Raw genomic sequence first — 16,876 nt, 5'->3', positions numbered from 1 at the left:
GGAAGGATTGCTTGCTCGATCCCATTTACTAAATGCCTCAAGTATTCTCTTAATAAAATACATGAAAGAATTTGATATTCTAGTCCTTCAAAGCTTACTGAATTGACTTGTTCCTCCTCTGATTTCTTGACCAACTCTGTTTTCACAATGGCCAGTAGCAGCCACGTCTTAAGCTTGGTGGAGTCTTGCTTTGGAAAAAAGAATGTGAAGGCAGCAGCTGAAAGGAAAGGTAAAAGATGGTGGAGTGAGGGAGATGGTAGTGGTGGAGTTCCATTATTGTCATGTAATACTACATTTAGAATATAACATACATGAAATTCTTTAACTTGGGTCGACCGTAAGGCAGACAGAAAGTCGCCACTTTGTCCAGCGCCCCTCACAGAAACCTGGTGTTCCTAGGCGGTCGGTCTCCCCTCGAAGTACTGACCAGTCCTGAGCCTGGCTTAGCTTCGGAGGTCAGGCAATCCCAGGCATATTCAAGCTATTAGGTGCTGTTAAAATCATGATTCATTGCAACAGTACATTAACGGCTGCAAGAGGAAGTGAGAGCATTAAGTCAAATGAACAAAGTCTGCAACCTGGAACAATATTTGGTTTGAATCAGAGAAAAGGTCGGAAGTTCGACTACATGATTGCTGCAAAGCGTAGGGAGAAATGATGAAGTTATTTCAGAAGGGGATGTAGAACAGGCTGCAGAATAGGAGATGCATATCCGCAGTGAGCCAGGAAGTTTCCCAGTCTTCATATCAAGGAGTGACTCAAAGCAAGAAACACAAACACAAATGATTAAGTAAAACAAAAAAAACTGCAGATGCTGGAAAATGGAAATACAGAAACTCCCCTATTTGTGACCTATGCAACTAAAGTCCATCCGGCCGATGTTTTAAAAATAAAAAAATATAAAATGTACACGGTTTATTTGACAAACTATAACAAGGATATGGGGCATGTGTTAGAGCCAAAATATACATACTTACCTTGTTAGTTGGCGTCCTGGGGTCCACAGGCTGGGTGCAGCCATCTTGATTTCTGTGCACATGCGCGAGTCTTCGGTTGGCACATGCACGAGAGTTAAGGGTGTAAATTCAATATCATTAGGATGCTAAACTCCAATACACGAACCTGCCGTGCATGCACACAGGAACCAAGATGGCAGCACCCAGCCTACGGAGTCTGATGAACAAAGTAAGGACACAATTCCGGCATGTGTCCATTCCGAGATATGACTGGTCATCCAGAACGGAGGACAACTAATGTCAGGGAGTACCTACAAAAACAGGAAATGATGGAAGCACTCAACCAGCCAGATGGCATTTGGGGAAAGAGAAACAGACAGTCCAAGTTTCGGAGTATTGAGCAAAAGGGAAAACCAGCCTGTAAGATGCTTTCTGCCCAGGGGAATTTGTGATGATACTTTTGTTTACAAACTATCTGAACAGCTGCAGCAAGTAAGAATTTTGGTCCATATGCATATTTTACAATGTATATGACAATAAACTCATTACCATTAATATCATAATACAGAAGTAATTTAAGTGCATAATGCAATGGGATCATTACATGTAATGTTAGTACAAGGCATTAGTCTGCAATTAAGTAGACACCCTTGCTTTGAAGCTACTGGCATGCCCTGGAGATTATTGTTATTAGGTCATTCCAGCTATGTGAAATTGGTTGTGTTACATCGCAGACCAACAGCAATAGAAATTCACCAAGAGACTGTTATTGTTTTTCTTTTAAAACTATATATTTATTTATAACTACTAATAATATAACATCTTAATTAAATTTACCCCAATTATGAATGAATATATATGTGTGTGTGTGTGTGTGTGTGTGTGTGTGTGTGTGTGTGTGTGTGTGTGTGTGTGTGTGTGTGTGTGTGTGAGAGAGAGAGAGACACCCAAACTATTACACACCGTAAGCACAATTCTACTCCCAAAGTTCAGTCTTAGAAATCCTGTGTTGAAGGATGTGGGAGAGACTGAGTGACTGGGCTGCTGAAAACTCACGAATCCTTGCCGAGTTTCTTGCTGAGAAATATCCCTTTGGACGAATGGTTGCCACAACTCCGCTTTTCATTGTGTAGGGGAAACAAAACGAATGGCTTCAAAGATGCTTCCAAACCCAGGCACAGGCCAGTCGAAATGACCATCACCTTGGCCATGATTCGATGCAGCAATTCTCCTGCTTCCTTTACCCAGATATGGATCAATCAAAGTGACTTTTCCTTTGGTCACAGCGGTTCAATAAATCCCCTGACAGGGAGAATCAGCTGAATTGTCCATTTCACACAGAGTCTCTCCACCTCCATGTTCATCAGATAGCTGCTGGTCGATAATGAAATCTTAGAGCACCGATGGGCTTGATTAAGGTGGAAAGCCCATGCAGGTATGGGGAGAACATAAAAGCTCCTTATAGACAGCACGGAATTCGAACCCTGGTCTCGATCACTAGCGCTAACTGCTACGCTAACCATGTCACCCCTGTTATACTGCAGGGATATCAAGAGTTATGAAGATTATGGAGGGAAGTGAAGTGGAGGCCAAAATCAGCCTTGATATTATTGGTTCATGGAGTGGAGCTGTGCAATCTCCCACCAACCTTCTGCATCTTGCTATCTCTATTTGTCAAAGCACATCTTAAGTTAGTAATTCTGCCTCTTGAAAGGTGACAACATTTGGATGATAAAGAATATTTTAGGTTGGAAGTTTACAGCAGCTGAGGTTGGGTTTTTTTCAACAGTTCCTGCACTCTGTAATTATGTGATTAATTGGTTCCATCATCTCTGTTTCTCCAGACAATTCATGTCATTTTTTTTTCATTATTGTTGAATTGGGGGAAATATAATCCATTGCCTCAGAGCCTGCATTGTTTAGCTTCAAGGAGGAAGGAAAAGCTTTTTTTAAAAATGTGCACCACAGTTGTTCAGAGGCGCTTCACAATGATGGACAACAGTGGCGCTGTTTCACTTTCAAATCACACCACAGTAATGCTCTATTGTTTTAGATCCCAAACTCAGCCAAAATCCACGAAGCAGCTCGACTGACAGCATGGGAGACATTTCGTTCCCTCTGTCCAGAGGAGGATATGAGTGGTAGCCCAGTGCCAGTGCAGTCGACCTTCTGCTTCACGGCTCCAGCCCCAGCAGCCCGGGTTCAATCCTGACCTCTAGCGCTGCGTGTGTGGACTTAGCCATTGGGTTGGTTCCCCATGTGCAAAAGACATGCAGGTTGTGAGGTTAATTGGCCAATGCTCATTTTCCATGATGTGTTGATGTGGTAGAATCTATAGGAGAGTTGATGGGAATATGAGGAGAATAAAAGGGAGCAGGGTAGGATGAGAGAATGTGTAAGTCCAGTTGGTTGATAGCCCAGGCCATTGGCCTGCCAGTGCTATGTCTCTATGAACATACCTAGATTATCAGTACCAATGATAGTTTTGTCCTTCCTTTATCTAATAAAAATAAAAACATTTTTTTAGTTTCCCCTCCACTCCTCTCCACAATGGCTTTTCGCTCTCATTGCCTATGGGCAAACCCAATGAGATACCAGGATGGGTGAATGTTGATCATGGCTCTCAGTCATGTGGTTGTTCTTGTGTGAGGTTGAGGGAGTTGGCAGATTATTCAACTGGTAGAAGGCATGGGATATCTCAGCTGACCATTGCTATGTGGTTACCCATGGTGTTTAACTGTTGGGGGTGATGTATGACTATGGATAGAGGACTGGTTCACCAACTGAGAGCAGAGAAGTTGGGATAAATAGGCATTTTTCTGGTTGGCAATCCGTGGTTAGTGGTATGGTGTATAGTTTTGAGGAAGGACTTTCTTGCTATTGAGGGAGTGCAGCGAAGTTTCACCAGACTGATCCCTGAGATGGCAGGACTAAAGGATGAGGAAAGACCAGATAAACTCGGGTTTGCTTGTCGGAATTGGGAAGAATGAGAGGGGATCTTATTGAAGTGAATGAAATTCTGACAGGGCAGGTTAGATGCAGAAGGAATGTTCCAGATGTTGGGAGGTGCAGTCACATCTAAGATTAAGGTGGAGATGAAGGGAAATGGCTGAACTCAGAGAGGTCATTAAAAATATCGAAAAGGGAGTTGGATGTGGCTAAAGGGATCAAGAGGATGGAGAGAGAGCAGGAATAGGGTCACATGATCGATCGTGATCAGAATGAATGTAGGAGCAGGCCTGAAGGGCTGAAGGGCCTTCTCCTGCTCCCATTTCTGGGTTTCAAGCAGAAGCTGATTTGGAACAGCCCAACTATATTGACAACACTGTAACTTGGGGGATAAAGAAACCACGCTTGGTTGCCTTTCACAGGTGTCAGCCCCCCTGGATCCAACCCAAACTAGTGTCAACTTGAAAGCAGAAACACAGAGCTTGATATTTTTTAGTCATGCTCTTGATCACTGTTTAACACTGCAGAAATTATGGCCTGGCCTGAAGAATGCTTCCAGCATCTGCTGGTTTGCGGAATTTAGAATGAGTGAGGATCTCATTGATGTCATTCAGGGAGATAAAATTCTGACAGGACTGGGCAGGTTAGGTACAGGAAGAATGATGTTCCCAATACTGGGGAGGTTCAGAACAAGAGGCCACAGTCTAAGTATTAGGGGAGGAGCTATTTGAGACTGATTGAATACCTGCCATGGTCTATCTACCATCATCAACCTCTCAACTATACCTTGCTAGTCTATTCAAGCCAATTCATACCAATTCACATCATAGATACCCTTACGTCTACAAGAGGAAAGGCAACCACCAGTCTTACGATAACCACCGAGGCATCTCTCTCTTGTCCATTGTGGGGAAGGTTCTCCCCTGTGTCCTGCTCAACCGCCTTCTCCAACGTCTTGAACAAGGTCAGTTCCCAGAAAGCCAGTGCGGCTTCCATGCTGAATGTGTTACCACGGACATGATTTTTGCTGCGTGCCAACTCCAGGAAAATTGCCAGGAGCAACACAGCAACCTTCTTGTGACCTTTGTCGATCTAACCAAAGCTTTCGATACAGTCAGCAGAGAAGACTTGTGGAAGATCATGGAGAAGTTTGGCTGCCCCAGCAAGTTCATCACAATCATCCAGCAGTTACACGACGGTATGATGGTGAAAGTTCTGGATGACGGTGATGAGTCGGAGGCCTTCTCAGTGACAAATCATGTCAAACAAGGCTGCGTTCTTGCCCCGACTCTATTCAGTATAGTATTCTCTACCATGCTGACAGATGCCGTCCATAACTACGAAGAAGGAATCTATGTCAGGTACAGGACTGATCCCATGTTGTTCAACCTCAGGCACTTGCAGACAGTTACAAAGGTGCAAGAGACGGTCATCAGGACTTCCTGTTTGCTGATAACTCAATGCCAGCCCAGAGCAGAAGATGCAAGCGTGAAATGGACAGCGTCTCACGAGCCTACGCCAACTTCGGTCTCACTATCAGCACCAAAAAGACCAAAGTTATATACCAGCCTGCCCCAGGAAAGCCATACCAGGAGCTGCGCATCACGGTGAAGGCCCAGAACCTCCAGGCAGTCGACAACTTCACCTACCTGGGCAGCATACACTCTTGCGCAGTGAACATAGATGCTCAGGTCAACAACAGGATTGCCAAAGCCAGTGCCGCCTTTGGGAGACTCTGTGAGAACGTCTGGGAGCGGAGAGGACTCAGCCTTACCACCAAGCTGAAGGTCTACTGTGCAGTGGTCCTCACCACCCTCCTTTACACTAGCAAGACCTGGACTGTCTACAGCAGACACACCAAAGAGCTCAAGCACTTTCACCTGAGCTGTCTCCGCAGACTCCTCCACATCAGGTGGCAGGACAAAGTCCCAGACACAGAAATCCTAGAATGAGCTGGGCTCTTCAGCATCTACACCCTCCTGCTGAAAGCCCAAGCCAGGTGGTCAGAATGCCAGACAGCCGATTGCCTAAGCAGCTGCTGTATGGAGAACTGCGTCAGGGCAAGCGCTCAGTCAGGGGGCAGAAGAAATGTTACAAACACTGCCTCAAAGCATCCCTCAAAGGCCTGGGTGTCGACATCAACACGTGGGAGACGCTTGCCCTCGACTGTCCAGCTTGGCACAGCAAGATCACCACAGGAGCCCGTGCAGCTGAAGTCAGGTGCATCATTGAGGCGAAATGAAAACGCGCTGAGCACAAGGCCCGAGCAGCATCGACTGCCACAACAGCACCCACCCATTTGTGTCCCACATGTGGGGGAGCCTTCAGGGCCCGGATTGGCCTCACCAGTCATCTCCGGACCCACAGTCTTCAATCTCCCATTTGACTTTGAACCCATGGTCATCTTCGACTACGAAGGACGAACATAACAAAAACAATAATAATAAGCCTTACGTACATTCTGGACCCAAGTCTCTGGGTTAATGTAGACTTGCAGCACGGTAACAGGCTCTTTCGGCTCACAAGCCCATGCCACCCAAGTACACCCAATTGACCTACAACCCCTGGTACATTTTGAATGGTGGGAGGAAATCTAAGCCCCCCCGCAGGGAAAGCCCATGCAGACATGGGAAGAATGTACAAACTCTTTACAGACAGCACAGGATTTGAACCCTGATTCCGATAGCTTGCGTTATAACAGTATAGTGCTGAACGAAATGAAAGCCTGAAGACACTGTGATTGTAGTAAAAACACACCAAAATGCTGCAGGAACTCAGCCGGTCTTTTCAGCGTCTATAGGAGACATAGATATTTTGGTCTGAGCTCTTCTTCAAGGATTAAGCCAGAATGAGCCAGAGGCAGGAAAGCTTAGTAAGTCTCAGTCTGGCAGTGGATGAGACTATGGACAAAGATGCCAGCAATAGAATGGGATAGAGAATTGAAATGGGTGGCCACTGGGGCAGCAAACAGAGCCAAAGTGCTCAACTAAGCAAACATCCAGTCTGCGTCCAGCCTCTCCGATGTAGAAGAGATCACAATGGGAGCACCAGATGCAGTAGATGACCTCTGCAGATTCACAAGTAAAATGTTCCTTCACTTGAAAGAACTGTTTGTGGCCTCGAATGGTGGTGAGGGAGGAGGTGTGGATGCAAGTGGAGCATCTCCTGCAGTCACAGAGGTAAGTCCCAAGGGGATGATTGATGGAGTTGACAAGGGAGTCATGGAAGGAATAGTCTCTGCAGAAGGTGGAGAGGAGAATATGTGTCTAGTGATGGGATCACGAAGTAGGTGGTATAAATGGTGGAGAAGGATGTGTTAAATGTAGAGACTGGTGGGGTGGTGTAGCATGAATAAAATCTCTTATGACTAGAGGGAAAACACATACTTTTATTAGCTTATAATTGAGGATAGGGTCTTACAGTGGTCTTCAGAAGAGCTCAGGGTTTAAGCAGGAAACCATTGTTAAATATGGGTAGATGGGGTGGAGCAGGGAGGCGGGGCCAGCTATCAGTATAACACATCACCAGTGAACCTGCAGAATTTAGGGTCTGTGAATGAAGACAGAGAACATTGATTCAGAAAAAAATTTGAAAATTATACAGTTATTTACAAATTTAAGCAGTCTGGAGATCCTGCTGGAGTGCCTTGGGCTCCTTGGGTCTCCTGGTCCCCTTGTGAGGGAGAAGAGACGGGCTGGGTCTCCAGCTCAATAGTGGACACACTTTCCTCCTGAACCGAATTCCCTGAGGCCCTGACAGGGGGTGGCATCAAGGATACATGAGCCACAGTACAGCTATTCAATGGAAGTGCACATCAGACCGAATTGTCACAAAATTATTGGCCACTGAGGAGGAAAGGTGGCTGAAATTAAGCAATTGTGCTTCCTCTATTATCTTCCTCCAAAATTATCTGGCTTCCATTTTAAAATTCAATTGAAATGTTTTCATTTGTGAAAATCATTTTTTTCCTATCAATTGAGATTGGTTTTGTAATTGACAAAGACATATATACTGATGTGGGAAACAATTCCATCTTTTCCGTGTAACAGGAATGGGATAGAGTTGGGGTTGCTGGATGCCTCCTGAGGCATTTCCAATTATGCAATGAGATTTTAGTGAGTTTCCTGTAGAATTTGATGTAGAGATCTTGCATTTTTTAGTTGTAAGGTAGTTGTACTCTGACAAGATTACATCGTGGATTTTTAATTGCTCATTCCAAATCATTGCTTTTGGGTTGAACTGATTGATTTGCTCTCAGTTAAATGTTACTTTGTTTATATTCAATGATCAAGAGTGCTGTACCAGAGGTCCCAGCTACCCCTCCACCATCAAACTCCTAAACAACAGACTCAATCAGGGACTTGTTTAAGGACTCTTACTTTGCACGTTATCTATTACTGATTTTTTTTTTCCTGTGTTTGTACAGTCAGTTTCTTTACATTTCTTTCTCTGTTCACATTTCTCTCTTTGGGAAGAAAAAGTTTGAAAACCACTGTTTTAATAGTTCCTAATTGACTTGTTATGTGCAGGGTTTCAGAACTCCAAAGGAAATGGGCCAATGACCATTTTTCTCAAGCAAAATATTTCAGTAACAATTGGGTCTAGAGCAATGGTTCTCACCTTTCCTTCCCACTCACATCCTACCTTAAGCAATCCCTTACTAATCACAGAGTACTGATGCCATAGGGATTACTTAAAGTGGGATGTGAGTGGAAGGCAAAAGGTTGAGAACCACTGGTTTATCATTACCAAAAGGTAGAAATTGTGCCTGGCCCACAGGAAAAAGATCTTAGGGTTGAATGTGATGTCATGTACGCTCTCTGGCATTAAATCTGAACTTTGAACTTCAATCTGGCTGTAATGTGCTATAATTTTCTTGTCCATTATTAGTAGGTGTTGGAGCATTCAGTCTCATATTAGTTCTTGTCAGCAAGGGTAAATCAATAGTGTATAATTTATAAAAAGTGGCAGCGAAGTGAAAACTAATAACATCTTGAATTAAATGAGGGTTGTGAAATGTTCTAAGCTTATCTTGTGCTTGTCCAGCTTAATTGAACATTTTTAACATGATGCTATCATGTCATCAACAAGTTCACTGTATATTCTTCATAACATATAACATAACATAACAATTACAGCACGGAAACAGGCCATTAGGCCCTTCTAGTCCGCACCAAACCAAACACCCCTTTCTAATCCCACCTCCCTGCACAATGCCCATAACCCTCCATCTTCTTCTCATCCATATACCTGTCCAACCTTTTCCTAAATAATACAATTGACTCCGCCGCCACTATTTCTCCCGAAAGATCATTCCACACAGCTACCACTCTCTGAGTAAAGAAGTTCCCCCTCATGTTACCTCTAAACCTCTGCCCCTTAATTCTTAACTCATGTCCTCTTGTTTTAAACTTTCCTCCTCTTAACGGAAATAGTCTATCCACATCCATTCTGTCTATCCCTTTCATAATCTTAAATACTTCTATCAAATCCCCTCTCAACCTTCTACGCTCCAAAGAATAAAGACCCAATCTGTCCAATCTCTCCCCATACTCCAGATGCTTAAACCCAGGCAACATTCTGGTAAACCTTCTCTGCACTCTCTCCACTCTGTTTATATCCTTCCTATAATTAGGCGACCAGAACTGCACACAGAACTCCAAATTAGGCCGCACCAACGTCTTATACAATCTCAACATCACCTCCCAATTCCTATATTCCATGCAATGATTGATAAAGGCCAGCATACTAAAAGCCTTCTTCACCACCCTATTCACGTGAGTTTCTACCTTCAGGGAACGATGTACCGTCACTCCTAAATCTTTCTGCTCTTCTGTATTCCTCAATGCTCTCCCATTTACCACATATGTCCTATTCTGATTCTTCTTACCAAAATGAAGCACCTCACACTTATCAGCATTAAATTCCATCTGCCATTTTTCAGCCCACTTTTCTAAGCAGCCCAAATCCCTCTGCAATCCTTGAAAACCTTCTTCATTATCCACTATTCCACCTATCTTAGTATCGTCTGCATATTTACTAATCCAATTCACCACCCCATCATCTAGATCATTAATGTATATAACGAACAACAATGGGCCCAATACAGATCCTTGAGGCACACCACTGGTCACCGGCCTCCAACCTGACAGACAATTATCCACTACCACTCTCTGGCCTCTCCCTTTCAGCCAATGTTCAATCCATTTGACTATCTCAAAATTTATACCTAAAGACTGCACCTTCCTAACTAACCTTCCATGTGGTACCTTATCGAAGGCCTTACTGAAGTCCATATAGACAACATCCACTGCGCTACCCTCATCCACATTCCTAGTCACCTCTTCAAAATATTCAATCAAATTGGTCAAACATGACCTTCCTCCCACAAATCCATGTTGAGTGCTCCTGATCAGACCCTGTCTATCCAGATGTTTATAAGTACTATCTCTAAGAATTTTCTCCATTAATTTACCTACCACAGACGTCAAACTTACAGGCCGATAGTTGCCAGGCTTCCTCCTTGAACCCTTTTTAAATAACGGAACCACATGCGCAATGCGTCAATCCTCCGGCACTATCCCCATATCTAATTCATGTGGCGCCAGCCTTTTTATCACTAAAAGTAAAAGCCTCAGTGTTCTTTGACTAACGTTAACATTAGTGCAATTTCAAAAGAATAAAGTCATGCCCAGATTATGTATTTTTTTGCATTACATTTGTTTGGGGTGTTCTACCTCCTGTTGGGAATCATTTCTTCAATCTCATAATCTGCCAAACAGCTGTCGCTTTATTTGATATAATAACTCAGTGACATTCATACACAACTTGATTCAAAGTACAAATGACATGAAGTGAGTTAAACTGTCTTGATCAGTGGTTCTCAACCTTTTTTTTTCCACTCACACCCCACTTTAAGTAATCCCTAGGCCATCGGTGCTCTGTGATGAGTAAGGAGTTGCTTAAGGTGGGATGTGAGTGGGAAGGGAAGGTTGAGAATCACTGCTCGAGACCCAATTGTTCCTGAAATATTTTGCTTGAGAAAAATGGTCATTAGCCCATTTCCTTTGGAATTATGAAACTGTGCACATAACAAGTCAATGCGGGGACAATTAAAACAGTGGTTTTCAAACTTTTTCTTCCCACCCACATCCCACCTTAAGCAATCCCTTACTCATCACAGAGCACTGATGGCCTAGGGATTACTTAAAGTGGGATGTGAATGGAAATAAAAAGGTTGAGAACCACTGGACTAGAAATGTACATCTTTGTTGAGAAATGCAAACATTTTCTGTAAAGGAGCCTTCATTTTTTTATATTCACCAGAATCATCTTGTTGGAGTTAAACAAGAACATTTGTAGATGCTGCTTGTGGAAAACTGCTGAACTGTATTGTAGATTTCCTGATGACCTAGCTCCTCTCCATCCTGTGAGTGTACCTGTGGCCCCTCCCTCTTTTGACCTTGTAGAAAGCCTCCATCACCCTGACCCTTCCCCAGAAAGCCCAGGTCCCTGTCCATTGTAAATGAAAGCCTGTAGATCAGTGACTCCAATTCAGACTCTCGAGTTATTTACTGCGTGTCATTGCTGTTACATGCAAATTACAAGTTCTGCTGGAGAAATTCTCCAGCACACTTGTGCATCGGTCATCTCCTTGAGAAGGGCAACTATATTTCTAGGTGGAAGATATTTGATTATTTTCAATTGTAGATTGGTTTTGTAATTGACATAAAATTATTCATAAAATTAAATCCTAATTAAATTGTTGGATTCGAGGTAAAAAGGAATCTACAGATGGTTGACAACTGGAACAGTAGATGAATATTGTCCACAGTATTTATAAATATAGAGTGGAACCCCCTCATAACGCGGTACTTTGGGTCCAAAAAAAGCATCGTGAAAAAGTGGGTTGTGCTAAATCAAGGCTTCAATAAATTGTTGCAGCTACAGTTGAAATTAAAACACAAATTAATTTTTAGTAAACTGACCGTCCCCACTCCTGGTGGCAGCCCAAATTCCCTGTGCTCGCCCCTGGTGGCAGCCCAACTCCTGGCAACAGCCTGATGCTGTTCAATGACTCATCGTGTTATATATGGATTCGTGTTAAATTGGGGTTCCACTGTACAGGATTGTAAAAGGCTTAGGTAGAGTGGAAAGCCAACAACAGTTTACTAGCGTGATAATAGCAAATACCAGAGGATATCTGTTTAAGGTGAGTGGAGGGGAGATGTCAGGTGTAAGATTTAACACAGAGAGTGGTGGGTACCTGGAATGCATTGCCTGGGGTGCTGATGGAGTCTGGTACAGTAGGGACATTAAAAAAAAAACTCTTAGGTAGGCACATGGATGTAAGAAAAGTAAAGGTTATGGGTAGGGGAGGAGTAGTTTGTTGTGGAGTAGACTTCCATAGGTCAGTACAATATAGTGAGCCGAAGGGCTTGTACTGTGCTGTAATGCTCTATAAAGTGCTGTGGAACTGAACAGGTCACGCAGCATGTTCCAGGCCCGAGCCCTTCTTTCACAGAGGCTGCAGGAGCACTGGAGGAGAATCCATGGAAACTCAGCCACTTTGGAGGGACTCTCTTTTACTTCTCTTTCTCTCGTACTCTTAGGGGCACCGGGTGACACTAATGGGACTCTTTGTCTGCCTTACAGCAGGCAGAGGTAATTTTGTGTAATATTACTGGTTCTGTACCATTTCATGATAATAAAGGAATCTTGAATTTTGTTGTTGAGAGAAATAGATTAGGGGTACAATAATAAGGTATTAAATTGTTTGGATAGACAGGGACTGATTAGGAGTAGTCAACATGGTTTTGGACATGGTAGGTCATGCTTAAAAAATCTTATAGAGTTTTTCAAAGAGAATACGAAGAAAGTTGACGATTGGAAGCTGTGGATGTTGTCTATATGGACTTTAGTATGGCCTTTGACAAGGTTCCGCATAAGAGGTTAGTTAGGAAGGGTCAAGCATTAGGTATTAATGTTGAAGTAGTGAAATGGATTCAACAATGGTTGGATGGGAGATGTCAGAGAGTAGTGGTGGAAATTGTTTTGTCAAATTGGGGGCCGGTAACTAGTGGAGCACCTCAGGTACTGGGTCCATTGTTGTTTGTCATATATATTAATGATCTAAATGATAGGGTGGTAAATTGGATTAGTAAGTATGCAGATGATATGAAGATTGGTGGTGTTGTGGACCTCGAGGAAGATTTTTAAAGCTTGCAATGGGATATAGACTGAAAGATTGCAGATGGAGTTTAATACTGATAAGTGTGAGGTGCTACATTTTGGTCGGACTAATCAGCAAAGGTCATACGTTAAATGGTGGACAATTGAGGAGTGCAGTAGAACAAAGGGATTTAGGAATTCTGGTACGTAATTCCCTGAAAGAGGAGTCACACGTGGTGAAGAAAACTTTTGGTATGTTGACCTTCATAAATCAGAGTATTGAGTGCAGGAGTTGGGATGTCATGTTGAAGTTGTATAAGGGATTGGTGAGGCCAAATTTGGAATATTGTGTGCAGTTTTAGTCGCCAAATTATAGGAAGGATATCAACAAAATAGAGAGATTGCAGAGAAGATTTGCAAGAATGTTATCTGGGTTTCAGGGTTTGAGTTCCAGGCAAAGGTTAATCAGGCTGGGACTTTATTCCCTGGAGCGTATAAGATTGAGGGGTGATTTGATAGAGGTATTTAAAATTATGAGGGGGACAGTTAGATTCAATGTGAACAGGCTTTTTCCATTGAGAGTTGGGGAGATTCAAACAAGAGGACATGGAGTGAGATTGAAGGGGGAAAAGTTTAGGGGAAACAGGAAAGGGAATTTCTTCACTCAGATGATGGTGGGAATGTGGAATAAGCTTCTGGCCGAAGTGGTAGTTATGGGCTTGATTTTAATATTTAAGGAAAAGTTGGATAGATGCATGGACGAGTTGGAAGGTTATGAACTGGATGCGGGTCAATGGGACTAGGTGGAAGAAGGTGTTCAGCATGGACTAGAAGGGCCAAACCGGTCTGTTTCTTTGCTGTAATTTTTATATGGTTATATATGGTGTAATTGAGGGTAGGTGAGATTGGAACGAGGGGTCATAAGTTAAGGGTTAGGGGGCAAAACTTTAGAAGTGACATGAGAGGAAGCTTCTTCATTCAGAGAGTGGTGGCTGAATGGAATGACTTTCTGGAAGAGGTGGTTGCAGCAGGGTCAATTTGTCATTTAAGAGAAGGTTGGATGAGTGCATGGAGGTGAAGGGATTGGTGGGTTATGGGCAGGGAGCAGGTAGGTGGGACTAGTGGAGTTCACATAGATTGGTGTGGACTAGAGGGGCCGAGATGGCCTGTTTCTGTACTGTAATTGTTATATGGTTATATGGTTAATCGAAACAGGGCTTTCAACCCATAAAGAATTTATCTGAAATGAAAGAAGATGCTTCAGGAATTTTCTGGGAAATAACCAGCATTCCAATCAGTTGAAGTTACAGCCAATACTTTCCTTGGTTACACTTTTCAAAACAACATTGTCGGTTATTCTGCTTTAGAAATTAAATAACACCATAAAATCTGCCACTTTTGCCCTCTTTGTGGACTTCGTCCTTGATATCTGAGAGATGACACACCTTGTCAAATGTGTAGAAAGCTTACTGAAACCCCAAATTCCAGGCACTGCACTCAGGTCAAGATCTTATAAGAATTTTGTATGTTTCAGTGAGCTCAGCACTCGTTCTTTGAAACTCAAGGGAGTATTGTCCTAATCTGCCTAGTTTCCCCTGGTACAGCAAATCCCCTTTTGTTGCCTCTCTCTGTCAGGAAAAAAAGTTAGTTTGATATCATGAAAATAAAGCACAGATTAATAGGTTATTTTCAGGTTGAGAGGCCTGTGATTATTAGCTGTTGCAGGGATTGTACTGGGGTCCAGAGTCCCCAGAAGAGTGCTGGAGACAAATTGGTTGCGGTGCAGATTGTCAGGAGAATTCAGCAGGGTTTCATGGTGATCAACCAGGCCACATTAATGATTTGAAGATGTGGCAACTTGTCGTTCATTTTTTAAAATCCTCTTCAACTTTTTAAAGTAATGGTAAGTGATTTAGTTGATATAAATTGTTTAAATTATTATCTATCCGGGTCACCTCCTTTGGCCAGTTAAATCGAGTATTTCTTCTTCAAAGCCTATAATCTCCTTGTGTAAGGGGTATAATTTCACTTTTGTACCAATTTCTTTTATAACCTGAAATCTCACCATATTCTTCCAGATTTAGATGTAAAGAAATCTCCGGTGCTGTCAGATATATTTATTAAAATACCATTAGCGGTGGCAAGGAGGTGTATTGCAGTGACTTGGAAGTCAGATGTAATATTTAGGTATGGAGAGATGGCTTGCAGAAATTCAGTTGTATTCCGTTGGAGATAATTACATATAATTTAAAAAATAAATGTGCTGCCTTTTTACAGATTTGGAGCTCATATAGGCAAGGTTTAGGGGTAAATATGTAAAATGTACATCCAGCCACTTGATATCTGTTATGATCTTCTTCTCTAAAATGGTTGTAGAAACACGGCAGGATCCCAATGAGTGAACGAACACTTCGTGCAATTCAGGAAACTATTTTTCTCTCTTTTCTAATTTCATATAATTATATATCACATATTTTTTTCTCTTTGTATTATTTCTGAGTGGGCAGGGGTAGAAGAAGGGAGGGAGGGGAGGGCAAGGGAGGGGTAAAACCAGCAGGTGCTCATTGTCATTTTAAATTCAATCAATATTTGTTTATTTGAATATTTTAAATAAAATATTCAAAATGAAAAAAGATATGACAACTAGCAGACAATGTGGAAAAATATGAGCTCATCCACTTTTTTTTGTTCCCTGTTTTCTCTCTTCATCCTTTCTCAAATGTCAGGGTTCCTTTTCCTACCATGCATCTGTCAAAATCCATCTAGAAACTGGAATTTTGGAAGATGAGCTTCTCCATAGGGCTTGTGATGCAGATCATAAAACTTTCTGGGTTTAGAGGCTTTCAGTCCCATTGATTCGTCTCATTTAACTAATGTTGCTTTCTCAGCTTCTCATTTTCTTTACCACTCTCATTCTTCACCATTTCTGAGAAGTTTTTGGTGCCTTCTTCTGTGAGGACACCTGCAGTAATTTTATTTTCTCTACCATTCTTGAGTCCCAATGTAATCTCTCCATTCTCAATCTGTAAGAGATCCATATTATATTTTGCAAATGAGAGAGAGAGAAAGAGAGAAAGAAAATAAGAGAAAGGGAGAAATAAAGAGAGAACTGTACAGAGAAAGAAAGTTATATTGGTGACTTCATAAAATGTCAAGTGCACACTCATCTGGATGCCTGCATTGCTCACTGTACTGATCAAGTTTATCCTCATCCTTAACATCCAAGCTCACCTTTAATTTACGCCCTACAGGAAAAGTGGCCCAGCTGTGGTCGAGAAAAAAATGTGAAATTAATATCAAAGAAAAGACCTTAACATGTTGCAAAAATATCAGTGCGCCTGAGGATTGCGGCAACTTACATAAATTCAGCAAAGAAGAACTGAAAATTTGAAAGGTAAAGGAAAGTAGAATATGAATAATCCAGCAAGGAACATAGAAATAGTCTGTTACAGACATTATGGACGTGTTAAAATACATGCAAACCACAGCAAAGGTGATATATTTTGGATCTTGGGCAGTTCCTTCACGCCTTCTCACTTTGCTCTTGCCATCACTCTGATACAGGTTAATCTTGGTCTCATCTGCACACAAGACCTTTTTCCAGAATTCTGCAGGCTCTTTTAAATAGTTGGCAAACTGTAATCTGGCCATCCTGTTTCTGTGGCCAACTGGTAGTTTCCATCTTGCAGTGTAGCCTCTGTATTTCTGTTCATGAAGTCTTCTGTGGACAGTGGTCATTGACTCATCCACACCTGCTTCCTGAAGAGTGTTTCTGATCTGTCTGACAGGCATTGGGGGAT

The 16,876-nt window shown here is 42.4% G+C and overlaps 1 long non-coding RNA gene across 1 annotated transcript in view; it reads left to right on the top strand.

Moving 5' to 3' along the window:
* The window catches only part of LOC138752452 (uncharacterized), a 75,337-nt gene extending 58,891 nt beyond the window's left edge, over positions 1–16,446 (top strand). Inside the window, exon 3 of the long non-coding RNA XR_011350654.1 lies at positions 16,328–16,446. This is a non-coding gene — a long non-coding RNA (uncharacterized lncRNA). The remainder of the gene's footprint in view (positions 1–16,327) is intronic.
* The last annotated feature ends 430 nt before the right edge of the window (positions 16,447–16,876 follow it).

The sequence above is a fragment of the Narcine bancroftii genome, chromosome 2 (assembly GCF_036971445.1).
Source record: "Narcine bancroftii isolate sNarBan1 chromosome 2, sNarBan1.hap1, whole genome shotgun sequence".
In the NCBI taxonomy this organism is placed as follows: Eukaryota; Metazoa; Chordata; class Chondrichthyes; order Torpediniformes; family Narcinidae; genus Narcine; species Narcine bancroftii.
Note: the sequence above shows the minus strand (reverse complement) of the source record. Positions and strands in the feature narration are given on the sequence as shown.